Source organism: Chelonia mydas, chromosome 1 (assembly GCF_015237465.2).
Source record: "Chelonia mydas isolate rCheMyd1 chromosome 1, rCheMyd1.pri.v2, whole genome shotgun sequence".
In the NCBI taxonomy this organism is placed as follows: Eukaryota; Metazoa; Chordata; order Testudines; family Cheloniidae; genus Chelonia; species Chelonia mydas.
In genome coordinates, this window is record NC_057849.1 from 136269730 (window position 1) to 136292753 (window position 23024).

At 41.9% G+C, this 23024-nt stretch overlaps 2 long non-coding RNA genes across 2 annotated transcripts in view; one reads left to right on the forward strand and one right to left on the reverse strand.

Annotated features, from left to right (window-relative positions):
• LOC122464025 overlaps positions 1–8767 on the reverse strand; it is a 43077-nt gene extending 34310 nt beyond the window's left edge. Inside the window, exon 1 of the long non-coding RNA XR_006287859.1 lies at positions 8534–8767. This is a non-coding gene — a long non-coding RNA (uncharacterized LOC122464025). The remainder of the gene's footprint in view (positions 1–8533) is intronic.
• LOC122464024 overlaps positions 1–23024 on the forward strand; it is a 29836-nt gene that overhangs the window by 707 nt on the left and 6105 nt on the right. The gene's annotated exons all lie outside the window — the stretch shown is intronic.

The window sequence follows — 23024 nt, forward strand, 5'->3', positions numbered from 1 at the left end:
ACATTTACTGCTTCTGCACAGGAAAATAATTTCATTGCCAAGAACTTTTATTTTGAAAAAAAACTAATAATTTAGGGCCCAATCCAGAAAGGCATTAGTTATGTGAGTGGTCAGTATTCATATTCGTAGATTCCAAGGCCAGAAGGGACCATTGTGATCCTCTAGTCTGATCTCCTGTGTAACACAGGCCATAGGACTTCCCCCAAAAGAATTCCTAGAGCACATCTTTTAGAAAAACGGCCAATTTTGATTTAAAAATTGTCCAACATGGAGAATCCACCACAACGTTGGTTGATTGTTCCAATGGTTAATTACCCTTACTGTTAACAATTTGTGCTTTATTGAGTACCCTTATCGACTGAATGGGTAATTAATCCCCTGATGCCATTGGGACTATTCATGTGAGTAAGGTTTTGTGCCATAAAATAGTTATGGACACATTTCTGCATATTCTTGAGATACAGAACACATTGTCCATCCTTGGGAGTGTACTTATTATCACTTTACTACATGTGCATATTTCACATTGAGTAAAACCCTTTTGGTCGGCAGAGAATTTGTAGTCAATTTCTTCCAAGGCCTGTGGAAGTGCGTCCATTGATGTATATCAGAGTAGACTGGAAAACATAAACCCAGATTTGTGGTTCAAAATAAGAGCCAGTACTCCTGTTACCTCAGTCTTTCCAAGCCACTCCTGCCTTTACCAGGATTTTTCTGAGTTTATAGAATTGATTGCATATTCAACCTGAACTGACTGTGGAGGAAAGTGTCTTATCCCTCTTACTGCTCTCTTTCTCCCTTTGTTTTGATAGTTTACTGGCCAATCCAATTCTCTAATGTGAATTAAAAGCAATATGGTAGCAGCAGACACCAGAGTGATTCTTTTCCTCAGGAGTCTAGTTTTACTGTTTCAGTGTAGTACTGTTCTTCTTGTATTCTGTCAGGTTAGACCATATCAGAAAGTGCTTAGTTTTTTCTGGCTGCTAGCCCAGCTTTTTCCTACTTCTGTGTTTGTAATAAGTACCGATGGTGATGGCAACTGCAGTTCATTTCCTACTTCGATCTCTTGGTATGGGGAGGGTTTCCTTATTGAAGAAAATGCATTTGTGTGTGTGTGAATATTACAGTGCAATGCCACCAATTTTGATTGGTATCCACAGTGAAAATACAAAGCAAGACAACAAAGAGGGAGGAGTAGGGGGGGTTTCTGCATGTGGTAGGGACCAATTGTTTTAGTACATAAAATTCCAAAGGAAAAGCTAGGGAGCATGTATATTCATAGATTTTAAGGGCAGAAGGGACCACTGCTATTTAGCTCTGGTCAGAAATTTTCTGATAGAACATTTTTCCACTGGAAAATGTTGGTTTTTTTTTTTTTTTTTTTTTTTTTTAAAAGAGGGTTTTTTTGTTTTTGTGTTTTGTTTTGTTTTTTTTGTGGGGACATGGAGATTTCATTGAATCCTCTGATGGAAACTAGGCATGAAATCAAGGAAAACCTGCCTGGTTTCCTCCCAGCTCACTCCCTCCCCTCCATCATGGGTTGCCACAGAGCTGGGAGCCTGGGATGCAGGAAGCCAGACCCCCATAGGCAGTCTCATCATGTTGTTTAATGAGCTCACCTTACCAAATGATGCAGGTTGGCCTGTACAACTGAGCTGTTCCCATCATTATTTACTACTCCATCAATTTTTGCATCATCTGCAAACTTTGCCGGCAATGATTTTATATTTGCTTTTACATCATTAAAAAAGATATTGAATAATGCTGTGCTGAGAATAGTTCCCTGTAGGACCTCACTGGACACACCCCTATTGGATGATACTTCCCCATTTACAATTTTTTTTGTATCAGTTAACCAGTTTTTAACCCATTTATCATAAGATGCAGTGCCTTGGCATAGTGCTAATTGTTTCCTCAGAATAACAAAAATTAACACATATTATATCAGTAAAGTTAGCTTTATCAATCAGACTTGGGATCTCATTAAAAGTATCAAGTTTGCTTGACAAATCTATTTTCCATAAAACCATGTTGATTGGCATTGATTATGCTATCATCTTTTAAGTCTTTTTACCAATTGCATTCCATATCAGCCTTTCCATGATTTTGCCCAGGAACAATGTCAGGCTAACCAGTCTAGAGTTTTCAGTTTTGTTGTTTGCGTTTTTTTTCCCCCTTGCAGTCTTCTGGAACTTCTCCAGGATTCCACGTTTTGTTAAAAATTAACATATATCTGTCAGAGAAAGCCTTGGCCAATTCTTTTAATTCTCTTGTGTGCAAATTATCTGGCCCTGCAGATTTGAAAATATTTACCTTCAATAATATGGGAATGCTGGTGTTTTGAATTGGCATTTGCTAGGTAGGGGAAAATATGGTTGTATGGTTAAAGAAGGGATTCTGAAGCTCTGGGTTCTAATCTTAGCTCTGCTGTAGTCCTGTCAGTGACCAGGCTTAGTGGCCAGAGCAGGAGTCAGAGCTGGAGTTGGAAGTTAGGGATTGGAGCTGAGGGACAGAACTGTGTTACCTGGAGTGGGGCAGGGCTGGGGCCAAGGAAGGAGCAAGGCTGGGAACAAGCAGGCACAGGAGCTATCACAGCCATAGGCAGATGCTTTGAGCAGCCACTTAACTACTGCTGCTGTTGGGTTTATATGCCAGTCTGCTGACTCTTCCCATCAATTAGGCTAAGTGCGCTTGTTAGGTTGACTGGAGATTGGCTCTGCTGCAGGCCCTGCTTCCTGACACATCCTTCCTCTATGAATTTGCACAAGTCATTTAAACTCAGTGGTCCTTGCACCTTATGTAGCCTCTGACACCAGTACAAGGTGGGTGTAAAATGTTACCAAATCAGAATGTCTGCTCTCCCTGCACCATCCATCTTGAGGCCTGATCATGCTCTCACTGAAGTCAGTGGGAATTTGAAATGGACAGCCAGGGCATGCGAAGGGCAGGACATAAGCAGGCCCTGGATTTTAGGTGCCCAATTCCCTTAATCTCCGTTGCATTGTGACTTAAAGCTGGGATTGTCACTGTTGTGAAGTTAATATACTAGTTAGTTAAGCAGACCCAGCCTGATTTATTTTGATTTCATTCTTCACGTTGTGGCCCTAAGTTAATGTTTGCCTGCTGCAAGTGGTCAAAATCAACATAGGGGGAATTCTTTTCAAGAGCATACAAGGATTTTCCAAACAATTGACTTAATCCTGCAAGACACCAAGTGTCCTGAATTTCCATAGAAGGAGGGACTCAATGCTTTGTAAAATCAGGCCCCAGGTGCTCAGCATCTCCCAGATTTGTCCTAGTTAAATACTGTAATTTAACTGTTTTATTTAATTAAAGTTGCATGGTGGCTGGCCTAATAGGCAGGCACTCCAATGCCATGTCACAGTGGGACTGATTATAAAAGTGACAGGAATGAATCCTACTATTCTCCCTCTGTCTTCCACTGGAAGCCTCTACCCCTTTCATCTCTTTTGATCAGCATTTTTGAAACTTAATTAGAATAATTTCCCTCTTTGTGCTCTCAGCTGCAGATTCCAATCTGCAGCCTCATTTTTGACCAATGGATTAAAATAGATCTTAAAATTAAACTCAGCATAGGCCTTTGACTGCCTCATTTCTGAGTGACACATTCCCTATCCCACCCCATCCTTTCAGTCTCAGTTCATATGAAAAGTTTATAGATAAACCTAACCTCTCCCAGTGCTCTCCCTTAGCTGAATGAATCAATTGTTTGTTTCAAAGACAGACCAGAGCAGAGCACTCTGGGATGGTGTCAGGAGCCCACAACACATCTGGCTGAAACAAATCCGATAAACTCGGCAACATGGAGCAAAGTGGGTCAGACAAAAGTCTAAAGCCAAAAAAGGGGGCTAATCCCTCATTTTACACACATTCTGGCACTCTATCTAGGGACCTGTAGAGTTCTGTAGCACTTTAAATGGAGAGCCTAGTTTGCCCTCCAAGATCCTGCAGGAAACAGTGAGATAACGTATCAACCAGTTAATGTCATGAGACGTTGGGCTATATTCCTAAACGCTTCAGTGAATTGGTAAAGACACAATAAATTATTGCTTCAGAAGTTTCTCGATTCACCTGCTTCAGGCAAATGGGAAAAGGACAATCAATATTTATTTCTGAAATGCCAACACTTCTAAACATATGACGCTTCCCAACAGTCCCTAAATTTGCACTGGAAGTTTATAAAGTTGCCTCAGTTGACCGGTCCCCATCATACTTCAAACAAGTTAAAAATAATTGTTATATATACAACTCTAGCTGGGTTTCAATATTTTACCGTAAGGCTAGGAATGTGCAGCATTCCAAACAAAGGACCACATTTTGAAGTCCTGTTGACTTCAACAGGAAGAAGAAAAGCTCCCTGTCAAAATTCACAAAGCTGCTACCTTATCCTCTTCTAAATTCCACGTTAAAACCCACCTTGGCTATGATGCCTACAAATCTCTCCCATCTGGCATTACTTAGACAAATGACAAACTGTTTTTCTGCTAAACTTTGTGCATTTTATTTTTTTCCTCATCCTCCAACCTCCTCTACATCCCATTTGGCTGTTTGGGCCACCTGGTGTATCGACCTGCCTAACATGTTGGTTGTGAACTTCCATGGGCAGGGACTGTCTTCTGTGTTTTTTGTGTTTTGTTTTGTTTTTTTTGGGGGGGGAGGGGGGTGTCTGTACAGTGCCTAGCACAATGTGGCCTGAATCCTTGATTGAGGTTTTTAGGGGCTACCTTACCCCAAATAAATGATATTTTGGTCTCCTTTTTGTGTTTTGAATCAGTAGTGAAATCGTAGATATTCAACTCATCATTAAGCTTCATAGTTAACATGCAATTGAGATGAATAAGGGCCATTCACACCTCTCCCAAGCAATGCCTCAAGTTGTCCCCCAGGCTCAGGCTGACATCAGTTTACACTTGGTTCACATTTTGAATGCTACCTTCACAACAACCCTAGCTGGGTTGAGGCAGCCCATTTCAGTCTTGGTTCTGAGCTAATTACTTTTATAGCACAATCAAAATTAAAGGAGAATAAGTAATGGTGAAAACACTTCTCAGATGCTGCTGATAGAAATACTGTGTGTGTAAGCTGCCAGGGCATGGGCAGCTTACCTAGTGAGGCAGTTTGGGTGATGACAAGCAAAAATCCAGGGATCAGGCCTGGACCAAGGGTGACACCAGAGTCAGGGTCAAGGAGTGAAGCCAAAGATCAGAACCAGGTTCAGAAGCCAAAGCCTAAGCCGAAGAGTAAGCCAGAGTCATAGTTAGAAATGTAGCCAAGGGTTCAGTGCTGGGATTCAGAAATCAAAGTCTAAGCTGAAGGGTAAGCCGAAGTTGTAGTCAGGGATGTAGCCAAGAGTCGGAGTCAAAACCAAGTAGCAGACCGCTGGCTCCCCTGACCAATTACGAAGCACAGCCATTTGGAAGGGGCTCGTTGTTCCCAGCTGAGCTTGCTGGGCAGCCTTACAACCAGCCAGCTGTGCCCCTGGCAGCACCCTCTCTCCTAGGGCTCCTTCCAGAGGCCATTGTCACTGGTTTGTCAACGAATTGCTGGTGAAATTTGTGTAACTGGGAGAGGGTGTGGATGTTTTCTGAGGGCTCCAAGGATCTCTCCTCTGGCTCATACCCCTTCCAATCCACTAGGTACTGGAGCTTACCCTTTACCTGTCAGGAATCCAGGATTTGATTAATCTCATACTTTTCCTTTCCCTGGACTATTATGAGTGACGGTGGTGGATCCATCCGCCCAGGAAATGGGTTGTTGATGAAAGGCTTGAGAAGGGAGATCTGGAAGACAGGGTGTGTTTTGAGGGACGCTGGGAGCTGGAGCTTGAAGGCCACTGGATTTATCTTCTGGGTGCTCTGGAAGGGGCCAAGGTACTTGTGGTCAAGCTTGGCAGAGGTTGATTTGAAATTCTGGGTAAAGAGACACACCACATAGCCTACGCTGAAGTCTGGGCTGGCTTGCTTATGTTAATCAGCGTAGCTCTTATAGGACACTTTGGCATTAGTCAAATGCTCTGCGAGTGCCTGATGAATTTGGTGGATGTGGAGGACCAAGTCTCTGGCTCCTGGAATGGAGGAACCCTCTGATACTTCAGGGTGAAACCTGGGGGTCAAAACTGAAGTTCGCAAACAACTAGTTTAGCTGGATGGAGGTGTAGGTGGTGGTGTTGTAGGCACATTTCGCCAATGATAATAGGGGAACCCAGTCATCTTGGTGAAAATTCAGGAAACAGCAGAGGTAATGTGCCAAGTCTGGTTAGGACTTTCAGTCTGGCCGTCAGTCTGAGCAGGGAGGTAGTTGAAATGAGGGGCTTGGTGCCGAAACAGCAGAGGAATTCCTGCCAGAACCAGGGGACTATTTGTGGGCCTCGATCAGAAACTATGTGTTCTGGAATGCCGTAGTACTGGAAGATGTGATCCACAAAGAGCTGGGCCATTTCATAAGCTGATTGGAGGATATGGCAGGGGATGGGCTATTTTTGTCTGGAAGTCTACAATGGTCAGGATCACTGATTGCCCTTGGGAGCAGGGCAGCTCCACAATGAAATCCATCAAGAGAGTGGACCAAGGGAATGGGGGCATAGGAAGAGACTGGAGAAGGCCTACTGGTCTTGTGCATGGTCTTCTAGTGTGGGTGCAAAGGTCACATGTCCTGGATTCCCCACAGTACAGGCAGAGTCCTAGAGTCCGGTGCCAGTTCTTTTCATCAGTGGAGAGGTGGGACTGAACTTGGTTGATCTGCATTGGCTTGGGGTATGGTAGATTACCTGGAGTCTCACAGAATGGAAGGATCTGGTTCGAAAAGGGTTGAGGTTGCACTTCTTGTCCTAGTCTCATACTGTTTAGTCAGTCTGTCTTCAATCCTGATGCACAGATCAACCCGGGTCCTGAAGCTAGGCAGGGGTTCCACTCAAGCTAATTCATCTTTAATAGAATCCTTGAATCCTGAATGGAAGCAGTGTCACTGCACGGCCTTGTTTCAGTGGGTAAAGGCTTCCAGGCATCTAAACTTCACTGCATATCTGGCAAAGGGTCAAGAAGGCTTGCAACTGAAGCCTCTGCAGTGTGCTTTTAGTTAGGGTCATCAAAAATACCTGCCAGTGCCTGGACTTACTCCTCAAAACATTCGCAAAAAGGGCTGAACCCCCTTACCCCCCCAATAGTGGGGAAACCCATTCCAGGGCCACTCAAGTAAACAGGCTAATCACAAGTCCTACTCGGGGCCAGTGTGTGGGATATGATAGCGGTCACACTATGAACAGCAGGCAACACTGATTCAAGAAACCCCGGAATTTGGCCTGGACCCCATTGAACTGGTCTGGTAGGGCTTGCGAACAGTAGGTGTGAGAGCGGAGGGCTGTAGCTGCCACCAGGGCCTGCAGGACTGCATCCTGCTCTCAAAGTGCAGCAGTTCCTGTAAATAGGGTGACCAGATGTCCTGATTTTTATAGGGACAGTCCCAATATTTGTGGCTTTGTCTTTGTTATAAATATAAAGGGAAGGGTAACCACCTTTCTGCATACAGTGCTATAAAATCCCTCCTGGCCAGAGGCAAAGTCTTTTTACCTGTAAAGGGTTAAGAAGCTCAGGTAACCTGGCTGGCACCTGACCCAAAATGACCAATGAGGGGACAAGACACTTTCAAATCTGGAGGGGGAGAAAAGGCTTTTGTTTGTCTGTGTGATACCTTTGCCGGGAACAGATCAAGGACGCAAGCCCTCCATCTCCTGTAAAGTTAGTAAGTAATCTAGCTAGAAAATGCATTAGGTTTTCTTTGTTTTGGCTTGTGAAATTCACTGTGCTGGAGAAAATGTGTATTCCTGTTTTTGTGTCTTTTTGTAACTTAAGGTTTTCCTAGAGGGATTCTCTATGTTTTGAATCAGACTGCTTGTAAGATTATCTTCCATTCTGATCTTACAGAGTTTTTCTCTTATTTTTTTTGTTCTTCTAATAAAGTTCTGTTTTTTAAGAATCTGATTGGGTTTTTTTGGATCTTAAAAATCCAAGGCTGGTTTGTGCTCATCTTGTTTATTCTTAAGCCTCCCCAGGAAAGGTGGTGTAAGGGCTTGGGGGGATATTTTGGAGAAATAGGAACTATTTCAAGTGGTCCTTTCCCTGATCGTTTGTTTGTTAAATCACTTGGTGGTGGCAGTGTTTACCTAATCCAAGGGCAAAAACTTTGTGCCTTAGGGAAGTTTTAACCTAAGCTGGTAAAAATAAGCTTAGGGGGTCTTTCATGCAGGTCCCAACATCTGTACCCTAGAGTTCAGAGTGGGGAAGAAACCCGGACAGTTTCATATAGGTGCCTATTAATCCCCACCCCCATCCTGAGTTTTCACATGTGCCATCTGGTCACTCTACCTGTTAGGCCCCTAATAAGTCCATAAGGGTGAGCAGAGCTCCTGCTGTGCTCATTCCAGGAGGGGCCTCCATGTCATTAAGCCCAGGCCCTCTCTACATCTGGTCTTTTGTGGGCTGCTCAAACTGTCAGCTGCTGGTGCATGGCAGCCTACCTGGTGGGTGGAGGAGAACCTTGCCTGGTGGTTGCGGTGGCAGTTTGGATGATGACCAACGAAGATCCAGGGATCAGGCACGGGTCCAAGGGTGGAATCAGAATCCGGGCCGAGGGGCCAAGGTGAAGATCAGAACTGGAGTCAGAAGCCGGAGTTGTAGTCAGGGACATGGCCAAGAGTCGGAACCAGGAATCCGAAACCAGAGCAGACAGGGAGGCTGAGGATGGAGCAGGGCTTGGAGCAAGGACTGGAGCAGGGTATGGAAGTGAGAGCAGGGTAAGCTCAGCTGTGGGCGTGGTATGTATTGAGCAGCTGCTGCTGCTACAAGGCTCAAGTAGCAGATCTTTGGCAACCCTGCCTCATCAGGAAGCTCAACTGTTTGGAGGGAGTTCATTGGGACCAGCTGAGCTTTCTGGGTTGCCTAGCGACCAGGCTGGGAGCCAGCTGTGCCCTTAACAGTGTGTCACTAAAGAGCCTCCTGTTTGTGAATCTGGCTCATCAGTACAGAGAATGGCGAAACAGCAATGCACTTTGCCTCCATGCCTACCCTCAAACATACAACATATGTGGAGGTGAGATCCATGTGATAAATTGTAGAGCTACATGCTCGATGAATGTACAGTTTATGGCACTTCCAACAGCCTCAACTGACTTCTGCCTGTTACTCCAACTCCCAGAATTTATTTTAATATTCCAAAACCTCTGACGAGGCACAAAATAAATCAACTTGCTGGAGAAATGTTTCCTCATTCTCACCCACCGAATGTGGAATTTCCTTAAGATGTACCCTAGCCTGGGGATAGGATGGACAAGGTCCAGTCCTGCACTAGGAACAGCTTTTCTAGGCATTACCTTATCATGGACCTGAGTCTTTGTTGCCCTGAGTTGTCATTTAGTGGGTGTAAAATGCTACCATTCTGATTTGTTAGCCTTTTATGCCCCACATGGTGCACAGGCCATGTGACTTTAAAGTCTAATATCCCCAAATATTCTGGAATGCTAGAAATAAAATGTTTATATCATGTGGAAGGGGAGATTTCCAGCTTTCTAGTGGCACTTACTTTTAGACCTGGAAGGTCCCAAGATAATGGACTTTAAATAATGATTCGTTTTTATGTTCAACATTTGATTTTTGGCTCATGGTGTTTTTTATAGCTCCCTGTGCTCATGTGTAATTGAACTCATCGTAACTGGGACGCCTGACTTTACATGCAGAAGGATAGAAAAGCAGTCAAAATAACCTTTTTTTAAAAAAATGTTCTAAAACAGCGGTTATCAACCTGCGGTCCACAGACCCCTGAGGGTCCACAGAGTATGGCTAAGATTTCCAAAGTTGTTCACACCTCCATTTGACATTTTTAGGGGTCTGAAAATGGAAAAAAAGGTGTAAACCACTTTTCTAAAACATTCCTAAAAATAGTTTTCCTCTACAATATTTGGCATATGCAGTATGCATGATGATCTGGTGTGACAGAAAGGTTTTATCTGCATTCATTTAACATAATCTGCATAACTCACTTTGATTTAAATCAAAATTATTCAACTGGATATCATGCTCGATGAATGTACAGTTTATGGCACTTCCAACAGCCTCAACTGACTTCTGCCTGTTACTCCAACTCCCAGAATTTATTTTAATATTCCAAAACCTCTGACGAGGCACAAAATAAATCAACTTGCTGGAGAAATGTTTCCTCATTCTCACCCACCGAATGTGGAATTTCCTTAAGATGTACCCTAGCCTGGGGATAGGATGGACAAGGTCCAGTCCTGCACTAGGAACAGCTTTTCTAGGCATTACCTTATCATGGACCTGAGTCTTTGTTGCCCTGAGTTGTCATTTAGTGGGTGTAAAATGCTACCATTCTGATTTGTTAGCCTTTTATGCCCCACATGGTGCACAGGCCATGTGACTTTAAAGTCTAATATCCCCAAATATTCTGGAATGCTAGAAATAAAATGTTTATATCATGTGGAAGGGGAGATTTCCAGCTTTCTAGTGGCACTTACTTTTAGACCTGGAAGGTCCCAAGATAATGGACTTTAAATAATGATTCGTTTTTATGTTCAACATTTGATTTTTGGCTCATGGTGTTTTTTATAGCTCCCTGTGCTCATGTGTAATTGAACTCATCGTAACTGGGACGCCTGACTTTACATGCAGAAGGATAGAAAAGCAGTCAAAATAACCTTTTTTTAAAAAAATGTTCTAAAACAGCGGTTATCAACCTGCGGTCCACAGACCCCTGAGGGTCCACAGAGTATGGCTAAGATTTCCAAAGTTGTTCACACCTCCATTTGACATTTTTAGGGGTCTGAAAATGGAAAAAAAGGTGTAAACCACTTTTCTAAAACATTCCTAAAAATAGTTTTCCTCTACAATATTTGGCATATGCAGTATGCATGATGATCTGGTGTGACAGAAAGGTTTTATCTGCATTCATTTAACATAATCTGCATAACTCACTTTGATTTAAATCAAAATTATTCAACTGGATATCATAGACCCTATAATGCTAAGAGAGAATAGTGATTATCTTTTAGCTCAAGTGGTTTAGGCTTGTGATTTCACAGTAGAAGTCCACCTTTTTGGTCTGTAAAGGTTGTAGAAGCCCCTCCCCAATACTCTCCAGTTCTGCAGAGTTTCATCAGCGTTGGGGGGCCTTTTGTGTGTCCTTGAGAATCAGTGAGATTTTTCCCTCCATTTTTTTAAATGGAAAAAATTGGTGAGAGACCGTTCTCCAGACAAAAGTTGGGAATCTCACTATATACATTGGCATTTAAAATAGAGAGATTAGTCGGAAGATCTCAAACCCCATTGTTTCATTTTATCATTTGTTTTCCAGTTACAGGTAGAAAAGAAAATGTCTGGAGGAGCAATTTTACATGGGGGAGAAAATCCCACAGTTTAGCTAGTTCATGTTTGTACAGAACCATAGAAATACTAATTATTCTTTTCCAAAAAATGGCCTAAAAATTTGACGTCTCACAGAACATCTACGTTTTTGAAAACCAGCTAAGGTTTTGTGAGATTCAAAGCTTTTTCTTCTTCTACCAAGTTTCATTTGTAGCAAAAGGATTTCAGTCTAAAGAAATAAAATCCTAATATAATTTTCATTATACACCAATGTGGTTATTCTATTAACAAGTGAGTTATTAAATATAAACCACAGTAATTATCATTCTTCAGTAGTATGGAATGGACAGTGCAGCTTTCATAGATTTCTGAGGGTAAATTATAAAAATGATATCTTCAAGAGTTCCTATGGAGGCAGATGTTTATACTTTACCTCCATGTGTGATATAACTATTGAAAGAAATTAAATGGTAGAGCAGATGCAGTGGATATGTGATATATGCAATCCAGCGACAGTATGGCAACAGAAAGGAAATCAGACTTCACAAGTGTTCTTAGCCTCTTCATTGTTCATGGAAGGTTATGACCAAAGGGTGAAAAAGATTATGAGGTTATACTGAAAACAGGGTTATCTGAAGGAAAGAAATGTGTAATCCTTGCCATACAATCTATAAGGAAGAAGGTGTAATTATCTAAATGAAAATCTGCTTTAATAGTGGGTGTATGTAATCTGCAAATAAAATGTCACATAAAATAAGTAGCACTGTAGCTCTAAATTTCTAAGGGCTAAGAGGCCCATATTCCTTAAATAAAATACACTTTTACACTACAGCTGAAATAAGTGTGTAAGGCCGATTATCACTATATTGGAAACAAGAATAATGATCATGGGGAAAGGCAACCTACTATACATTATGTGGTATGAAATATGATGAGATGTGCAGAGGCCATGTGGATAAAGATAAGGCAGATTATCCAGACCCAGCAGGGTATCCTCCGCATCATGTGTTTGGAAAGAATGGGAGCTCTGTGAAAGCAATGGAAAAAAGAGACACCAAAATGCTTTACCTTATGAAATGCATTTCATGGTGTATGAATGCATAAATCTTCCAGGACTAAGTTCTTCCATCAGATCTGCCGAGCAGATCACAAATAAGTGGCTTAAGTGAAGGATTAGCTGGGCTGCAGTGCATAAATGGGATTCTTCCACGCTTACAAAGACTGTCCCACATGCTACCCTCCACAGAGAAGAAGACTATGTCCTTCTCATCCTTTTTTCTGTCTTTATTTAGGCCCCAGTCCTGCAAACACTTACCCCTGACTGCCAGGATAGTCCCATTGTATTAACTGGGACTACTCAGAAGAGTCAAGTTAGGCACATGTGTAAGGATTTGCAGGATCAGAGGCTCAGATTGTAAACTCTTTGAGGCAAAGACTGTTTCTCACTATGTGTCCGTACGGTGTCTGGCACAATGGTGCCCTGATCTTGGATGTAGACTCTAGGCATTCCCATAAAAAGAAAGTAGCAAATTCTGCTTGAAAACCTCTGTGCCCCCAAACCTAGAGTGAGTGGAGAGCAGTGGCTCTGATACATTGTTCCCCTCTAATCCTCAGTCCCAGCACAGGGAAACCTGCTCCAAGAGGCCTGGGCTCCACAGTAAGTGAGACGAGGAAGGAGTTCTGTGGCATACTCCCAACTGGTCTGAATGGATTTCAAAGCAGACCCTGCCGCCCCGCCCCTGCTCCTTCCCCCTGAAAATGGACAAACAGTAACAAACTTTTCCCACCTCTCCCTCTTCAGCCTCCAGTAGCATCATCAGATGTGGAACCAGTAGACAGATGGATGGAAAACCCTATCTCATGTTCGCTGAAGGTGATATAGATTTAGGATGTTTCTGGAGGATATTAGTTTCCAGTTCTGTGGCCCGGATCCTCACAGGTATTTAGGTGCCTGACTCCTATTGATTTCAATGAGTTAGGTGCCTAAATACCTGTGAGGATCCGGGCCTGTGTTCTTTCTTTACAGAGTGGCAGACTCTAGGACCCTGTATAAGAATTCAAGGCTCTTTTATTAAGGCCATGTCTACACTTACAAGCTTACAGCGACACAACTGTGCCGCTGTAAGAGCGCTCATATAGCCGCATATGCCAGCAAAACTCATGGTTTTTTTTCCACACCCCTGAGTGACAAAAGTTTTGCCAACATAAGTGCTAGTGTAGACATGCCTGTCACCCTTGGCTCAGGTACTAAAATCCTGGTTTAAGATTAATTACTACAGAGTAATTACTTCTGTGTCATGATAGCAGGTGGGCACTATAAGCACCAAAAAGGATCTAAAGAATGTGGGAGAATACTCTTTGTGCTAGAGGAAATTAGAAGAGGTCTAAGGGGAGGGAAACTGCAGAGCAGCCAAAATAGATAGGAGGCTTTGGCCAAAGTTTACATTGTGTTACTAAGTTTCCAATAATGTCAAATCCTAGGGAAGCAGAAGCCTGTGGTCTGTGTGCCTTGTTGAGGCCAGGGTAGGAACTCCTACTAGTCACAACATACTGCTACTCATTACAGTGGTTTTCTAAAAGCATTTTATTAAAGCAGCTGTGCTCAGTGCATTCATGTTACAGGATTTAGCTATAGAGTACGAGCAGCAGATTTCAGGTGCTTCCCAGAAACTGATCAGACATAACTTCCTTCAGATTGCCAAAGGAAATGCTACCTTGTTTATTTCATGTTCATCCTTATGGTAAGTGTTTTTAGTGCCTGTGGGTTTCCTTCCAATCAAGGGAAACAGCCTGCTAGACAGCCACATTTTCAAGAGCTAAATGTGAAGACATTCAAGAGGATTTAACTCATTAATAATGTCTTACAGTGTTATCACAAAAAATATTTACAGCTTTTCTTAAACATTACAACTAACTTGCTGATTTTAATATACATTTGTCCCATGGGTTTTTCACCCATTAAGATAGATTAAGTGACTATTCTAATGCACAATAGCAGATTTTGCCCTGTAGTTTAGCGGCTGGCTGTGGTTGACTGATACTCAACCCTGTGAATCCCTGCTGAGTATCTAAGCTCTATGAGCTGCACTGAATGCATTTGATCTACATAAAAGAACACAAATTGCATATTAGCCTTTTTGAGCCTAGTAATCAGTTTTACAGTTTGCTTCATACATTTCTCTGCAGTCCAAGTGGCTGTCGTATGCTCCAAGGAGGCTATAAGGATTCTCATTTTTTTTCCTGCATCAAGTAAAAGCAAAGTGTTTGCATTTTGATTGTGCTCATTGAATGACCCCTGTAATTTATCCATTGTTCATATTTAGTGCTGACTGGAGTCCTGCTGGGCAGCTGATAACAATAATTTGTAATACAGAATATGCAGCTCTCTTTTGGTTCTTGTTTTCCCTAATATGATGGAATTAGATTTGTTCATTAAAACAGGTGAAGCCAAATATGAATCCAGGGTTGCACAAATGTATGGATTATCCCAGTCTGAAATTTAAAATTATTGTCTTTGGTATTTATATAACTCTTAAAAGCAGGTACGACCTAATCCTCACACAGCTGACAATTTAACATCTCTCTCATTTTAGTAGCCTAATGTTTAGAATAAATATTTCTCCTTAGTACTCTGTATAGGATTTCAACAAGCAAATGTATGAACTGAATTATCAGGTATTCCCAATGGTTAATAAGCTATGGTCAATTTTTAAGGACTTTTGTGTTAGAGTTGCTAAGAAAGCAGGAGTGAGGCAGAAAGAGTGAGCCCATATTAACAGGGCTGGCCTTACCAGGAGGCGAACTGAGGTGGCCAACTGAGGGGGGGCACCACTAGGACCCAGAGTTTCAAAGTTTTGGCCCAAGTGAGGGGGAATGGGGGTGTCATTTGAGTTCCTCGCCTCAGGTGCTAAAATGTTGTGGGCTGGCCCTGCATATTAATAGTTATTGAAGTTATGGAGTCAATAAAACGAGTATTTGGACTACAGCTAAACAGAAATGAGTGACTCTGAGGTGAGGAACCAAAAGAAACAGAGAAGGTATCTTAATGAGCCTCTCTTAGAACTTGACTGGAGTGAGGGAACTGATGGAAGGAGAAGGCCTGCAGCAGTGAAGATCCTCTCCAATAAGATTCCCTCCTTTTGCTGCTCCTGAGGCTGTGCAGCTATGTGCTGCCCTTCAGGGCTAGAAGCAAAGTGACAGTCCACCTCATTAACTTCAGTGGGACTACTTGTGAAGTAAAGGCCAGATTGGTAAAGGTATTTAGGTTTTGAAAGACGCAGATAGGCTCTCTTGAAAATCCCCCTTGACTCCTATCTGCATTTTTAGGCACCTAAGTGACTTTGGGTCAGATTTTTAAAGTTATTTAAGGCCATGTCTACACTAGCGAGCTGTCAGCGGCACAGCTGTACTGACGCCGCTGTGCCACTGTAAGATCACGCGTGTAGGTGCTCTGTGCCGACAGAGAGAACTCTCCCATTGACATCATTAAACCACCCCCAACGAGTGGCGGTAGCTACGTCGGCAGGAGAGCTTCTGCTGCTGACATAGCACTGTCCACACCGGCACTTCTGTCAGTGAAACTTATGTCTCTTGGGTGTGGGTATGGGGGTGTATTTTTTCACACCCCTGAATGACAAGTTATACCAACAAAAGTGCTAGTGTAAACATAGCCTGAGTATTGTGAGCATCAGGGCCGATAGGAAACTTTTTTTTTCTTCAAAGCAAATGCATTAATAGTCTCAGATTTGTTCTCCATTTGAAATTGTCATATTCTGGGAATATTCAGTGAACAAAAAAAAGGCATTGCAATAAACTACTTGCCAAACTATAATAGTAACCTTAATTTAATATAACTAATTTGAAAAGAATAGGTACACACTGGCAAATGTATTATCCATACTGCTTATTGAGCTGACACAGCTACAATGCAGAGTGGACAGCTACTTGTATGCTGCTTGGCCACATGACATGTGAAGCAGCCGTGCAAGTAACTCATGCAGCTTCTCAAGGCAAAGGCCGTATGAATGAAACCCAATCAGACCTATGAATAGATACCGCTTGTACAGAGAGAGGAGTAGTCTTTTTTTATTATTTGAATTGTGGTAGTGTATGCCCACTTCAGAAATACTGCCTTATTGTCCTCGTTGAGGAACAGTAATGGGACATGGTTTGGAAAAATAATTCTGTACCAAAAAATGTTTGTTGCCAAAATAGCTCATTATGGAGGAAAGCGAGACCTAATGTGAGGCTAGATTCTTAGCTCAGTTATACTGTTAAGATGCCAAAGTAACTCAATTGACTTTGAGGTCACTGGGCAAGATAGTGTTGTTAGATTTTAAAAAATCACATCGGCTTAATCAAGATCAGCAGAGAGCCCTTAGTCCTGAGTGACACACGGTAACATCCCCCAAGAGCTGGTTCAGGAAGTGTGGTTGAGCTACTAGGAAACAGTGATCCTAACACAGGATCAGATCTTGCCACCATTATGTTGTCATACCTTACTCTGTGAGAAGTTGTACTGAAGTCAATGGGACTGCTTGCAGTCCCAGAGTAAGGTACAAACTAGCCCATGGAGAAGTATCTTTACTTTACAGGCCTAGGTGCTGGAACTAGGAGTACTGGCAGTGCTGCCGCACCCCCTGACTGGAAGCGGTTTCCATTATATACAGGATTTACAGTTTGGTTCAATGGCTCACAGCACCCCCACTATAAAAAATTGTTCCTGCACCCCTGTTTACAGGATTACAGGATAGCTGAAGCGACCAGGCATTGAATTGTGACTTAGAGAATCACAGTCCCCCTCTGTTCACCTTTATACTGGGTGGTAAGTTATTGCTCCCCATTTTGTGCAATGGCTTTCTCACCAGGGTGTGCCAGCCAGAGCTGGCTGGGCAAGTAGGGTGTCAGAATCAAGGCCTTCTCCATCCCCTTCCTGGCCAGTAGCTCACAGCAGGTAGTATCAGGCAAGTCATGCCTGCTCTACCCACTGCTGCTGGAGTCACAGTCTGAGAGGGGGAATATGTACCGTGTGGGCTGATCAAGGGCTCTGATAATCAAGCCCCAAGTTAGGCTGGGAGAATCTGGTCTTTGAAATCAGGCATTCTCTGGGGAGCTTTCGCATGTTGGACTGTCGCCCATCATCGTAACTAAATGTCAAGCAGAGAAATTCTTAACCAAAAAATCAGGAAGTAAGAAACAACCTGAAGGGAATAGTTAGGAAATTGAACTCCATTGAACCAGCGTGGAGCCTGATTTAGCATACGGTGCCTTTATCAGAGTCTTGCAGTATTTGCACGCTCTTCAGAGAGAGAACCCATGGCTATGTTTGCGTTTATACAGCACCTTATACCATGGGGCCTTAATCCTGACAGGTTCCCCTATGCACTACTGTAATATAAGAAATAATAATACAGAATTCTAATAAAGGGGACTAAGAGGAGATCTGAACAACAACAAATATCAAATTAATCCTTTATTTCAGAGTAAGGATACTTGCTAGAGAGTCAGGGGCTCCTGTAGGGTATAAAAAGGACAATCAAAGAGGGTAAAGAAATTGCAGAGAAGCTAGTTGTTTCTTTGCATTGCTCTTTAGTACACGGGATAATGGAAGAAAACCTACTCAGCAGTTGGCCTTTACAGTCAAAGTGAGGCAAAGTAAGAGACAGAGTTTTCCAGAAAGAACCGATGGAACAATTCATGAAATAAAAATGCAGTAAAACACTAGGACCAATAGCGTTGATTTAAAACAAATTCTCAAGAGACTGTGGCCCAAATAACTGTCTTCTGAAATCTACATTAAATTTCCAGTTACATACATAAAATTCCTATTGATTTATGTATTTTTGGGCAGCACCTGCATTAAACCACAAAGTACAATAAATACCTGACAATAACTACATTTTACTAAACTAACAAAATAATAAAAAGAAAAGGAGTACTTGTGGCACCTTAGAGACTAACAAATTTATTTGAGCATGAGCTGTATAGCTCACGAAAGCTTATGCTCAAATAAATTTGTTAGTCTCTAAGATGCCAAAACTACTCCTTTTCTTTTTGCGAATACAGACTAACACGGCTGCTACTCTGAAACCTAACAAAATAATGTTATTTTGGTAAGTCTCATACAATCACACCCAGAACCGGTGAAAGTGTTGCCAGGATAACTTTTGCATCTTCTGTAATAACAGAACACAAACCTCTGTGCATCTTATTTAAAGAGGGGTTATTAAAAATTAAATCAGTGGCCGTGGAGAGATTATATTAGCCTCAGAATGATAACCGTATTAAAGTGGGTCATATGTTGGGCCTAAATTATTTGAAAATGTCCCTTTCAGATCACTCATTCAAATTGTTCTATACGTTTTTTTTTTTTTTTTTTTAAATTTCCATTTTTTTTTAAAAGCTCTTGGGAAACTTTTGAGCTTTTTAAAATTTAAATTTTCCCAGAGACAATGCAAAGTCAAGTAATCTTTTCTTCTTCTTTAAAAAAAAAAATCACTCTTACATGGGAGAAAATATTTATATAACAAAACACTGCAACAACATGTTTACTCAAATTTCCCTACTGATAGCCATAAGAACTGCAAGCACTATATATATTCTCTCAAATAATATGAGATGTGTGGACTTTTAAAGGACTGGAAGCTAGAAGGAAGGACACAAAACCACAGCACTGAATCCTGCCGGGTGCTGAAAACCTCCTGAGTGGCTATGGTTGCCATCAACCCCAGTGGGAGTTGAAGGATCAGGTCTATAGATGGTAGCATAAGAAAATACCTTGTTGGTTCATGCAAAATGACCCCCTCTGTTACTCAGGGCTACTCACTATGTCATTCCAATGAATGTTCTCTTTCACCTGTGCTTGCATAGCTGCAGTGATTTTACTTTGTGCTTCAACCGCTTCCCTTGGCAATTCTTCTTCCTATTAAGAACTCTTTCCTGCAGCCTAACCAAAACTTCTCTTTTCTTGCCCTAAGGCTATGGATCATTGTCGTGCCGTAAATAATTCTGTAAATTCACTTCTGTTGTTACGTTGAAGGCATTTTTGCCTGTGATCATATCCACCTGAAACTTGTCCTTTCCACACTAAATAAACTGGGTTTCTGTATTCTCTCCTCATAAGTCTTATCTTCCAGGATTCCAAGGTAAAACAGAATGCCACCTTTGTAGTTTTATGTATAATTCCTCCTATATACATTGGAGAATAGCATTGTATTCTTTCCTGATTCTGTTACTGTGCCATCTACGATCAATCCTAGATTTTCTTGAGCACAATAAGGCCCTGAGCCTACAAAAGCGACGTTGAGTGGTCCCCTGTACAAAAACAGTATCCCATTGATTCCAAACATCAATAGTATTCCATGCAGGTACAAGGGTCCCCCCGTCCTCATTGCCTGCAGTGAGTAGTCTAACAAATGAACTTACCAGCAGGAATGCTTGAAGAATCAGTTTATTTCAAGCAAATGCTCAAGGAAGACAAAGTCTGAACTCAAAATGTTGACCACAGATGGACAATACAGAGGTGCAAAGGACACAAAATTTGCTTGTGTTGTATAGCTTACAGAAGCCACTAGTTTCTCACAGTTATCATATGACTAACAGTGACCGATTCCAAGAACTTCTGGACCTAAACAATGAAATTACAGCCAAGCTATAGGACAGTCAAATTTCATTAGCTCTTCTGCAAAACATTTGGAGAAAACAAAATATTGGAGGATGCGCCAGTAACAGTTAATGACATTAAAAATGATATTTATAGTAATTCCTGTAATCTAATCAAATGCAGTATATCAAATGCATTAAAGCAGCAGATGCTGACTGTGCCAGAGGGTGGGGGGTGGGGAACCAAATGTAGCCTTACAGATGTGTCATACTGTGAAATTGTATTTGCATAATAGAGAATGAATGTTGGTTTGTGATGCTTGATGGTAAATCTGATTTATACTGCCCTTAATGTTAGAGGAATCTGGACATTACTACCTTGTGAAGATCATTTTATTCAGCCTTCTCTGTTACTGGTCTTTCCCCAAGGATTTTGTGTGTGTCGGGGGTGGGGGGAAGAGAGAAAGATCAGTTTATGAACTTGACCAAAAATTCCCATTGATTTCACTGGGGCTTTTGGATGTCAAAGATTGGGGGCTCTGGACGTTTATACCTAGATAATTTTTGCTACTAGTCATAATATTACTGTCTGAGACTACTCTGTAATGTATTTAATAAACAGCACTGAATTTTCAAACACATTTTAGCCAATACCATTTGTAGGGTGAGAATCTACAGAGCACCAGTAATTAATAATACACTTTCTTAGTTTAATTGCTGTTTTTAATATTTGGTTAGCTGTTTTTAGGATGGAAAATTTCAGGAGTTTTAGTTTTAATTTAGTGTAGTGATGGGCGAGGGGGACCTGAAGAGATGAGGCTTTGTAACAGTACTTTGATATTGTGCGAAAGAGGTTGCTATTGTTACGTGACCTTGCTGTCTATTTATTGGTCTATAGCACAGCTAGGCACAGTCCCTGGAAATAAGACAGAAGGGGGCAGCTCATTTAAACAAATGAGCCATCCGCTCTTCCAGCAATAAGCGGAACACAGGCAGCTCACCTCCTATTGTTACATTCCCACTTTCTCGCAGAGATAAGAAAAACAGATACAACTGATTTTCAAAAAAAGAAAAGGAGTACTTGTGGCACCTTAGAGACTAACCAATTTATTTGAGCGTAAGCTTTCGTGAGCTACAGCTCACTTCATCGGATGCATTCCTACAGCTCACTTCATCGGATGAAGTGAGCTGTAGCTCACAAAAGCTTATGCTCAAATAAATTTGTTAGTCTCTAAGGTGCCACAAGTACTCCTTTTCTTTTTGCGAATACAGACTAACACAGCTGCTACTCTGAAAACTGACTTTCAGTTACTTCCCGAGTCTTTCCAATAGGGAGGAGCTACACCTCTTGGGTGTGAGCCAAGACACAGTCATGCACCCAGTCAATACAATGACTGTTATGTGACGCCCCTGTGTCAAGAAACGTAAGTGTATTGGTAGGAATATAGAAATTACCACTGCCACCTGTTGGTGAATATGCAACTTTTAAAAACTTTCTTATTTACATAATTCCATATATGGTCTGTGTTTGTTTTAATTATTTCAAGAAAAGATGTTTGTAAATTGGGAGACAAGCATGGTCTACAGGTGAGAACACAGGCGTGGGAGGCAGGAATTTCTGGATTCTAATTTCAGCTTCTACTTCCTCTGTGTCAGATTTCCCTTCTGTAAAATGAAGCTAACACATAATTGTAAAGAGCTTTTAAATTGAAAGCATGGAGTGTACTATTAATAAGGGTGAAATTCACCCACGGTGTGGGAGTTCAGTGCAAGGTCCTTGCAACCACTGAATGCCTGCATTTGGGCTGGTTGTGGGGAGTTGCAGGCATAGCAGGAGTGTGGTACGGCTTGCATATGCCACCTTGGAAGAGGACTCTGAACTAGACTGTAAGCTGTTTGGGGCAGGGGCTGGCTTTTTGTTCTGTGTTTTTTACAGCACTGAGGATAATGGGGTTTTGGCCCATGACTGGGGCTCCTAAGTGCTATGGTAATACAAATAATAAATAGTAAGAATCCTACATAGGCTGCTGTGGAGAGATGTGATGGGCTGTTGTGTTCATGAAGCTTTACGCACTTTTCACTCGTTAGACTAGCAGTTAAAGTGGGCCTGCTAGGCCTCAATTATTACACTAAGGGGCAGAGCAGGGGAGGATGGACAGGATCTATGATTATGCAGGTCCAGTGACTCTAACATTCTGGTACAAGCAGCATGAAGGTGCTATGGCCACTACTTCAGCTCATTCAATCACAGTAACAGCCTTGGGCTAGGGTGGGGAGCTGCCCTTTAATCCCAGGTCCTTACCCTGGGTTCAGGGTGGTGGATTTCAACTCCACAGTGCATTTTACCTGACATAGCACCCACACAGGCTCTTTGCAGGAGAAATGAATTTCCCTTTGTATGCTGTAATTTGGATGAAGGTATTAACTTTAAAATTAGTCACAGAGAGCACTGGGAAAAGAAGTGTTGTTTTTTTTTTTTTTCCCTGGAAAAGGATTCCAGGTAAGCTTTAATTCTTGGTGGAATAATGTTTGCACTGCTCTGTGCCAAATACGTTTTGCAGGCTTTGAGATGATAAAACAGCATGGATTTAAGGCTAGACTATGTCACATAATCTGATATTGAAGTCTGCTCATAGCAAAAATCTGTCTCCTTCTCTAGTTTAGTGGTTGGTTGTGCTTCCATAAAGACCAATGGTTTCATAGTAAAAGCTCCAAGGTAAAAATTCACTCTGGCACTAAGTGCTAATGCTGCATAAGTATACTGAATAGTTTTGGTACAAATTCTTTAAGACAGCAAGATTGTCTAGAATTTCAGCCAAGGAACCAAATCCATCCCTGGGACTTCCACACTTGGCCGATATGGTCTATTGCCCAAATAATGGAATACATTCCTGACTCTTTTTTTTATAGAGCATACCAGGAATACCTGCATGTCTGCGCACATATGACTCCCCAAAGATAGATTCTACAAGAAAAATATTCTAGCAGCTTTTTTTTTTTTTAACTGCAGCGTGTTCCCTACACCTGCAGTGG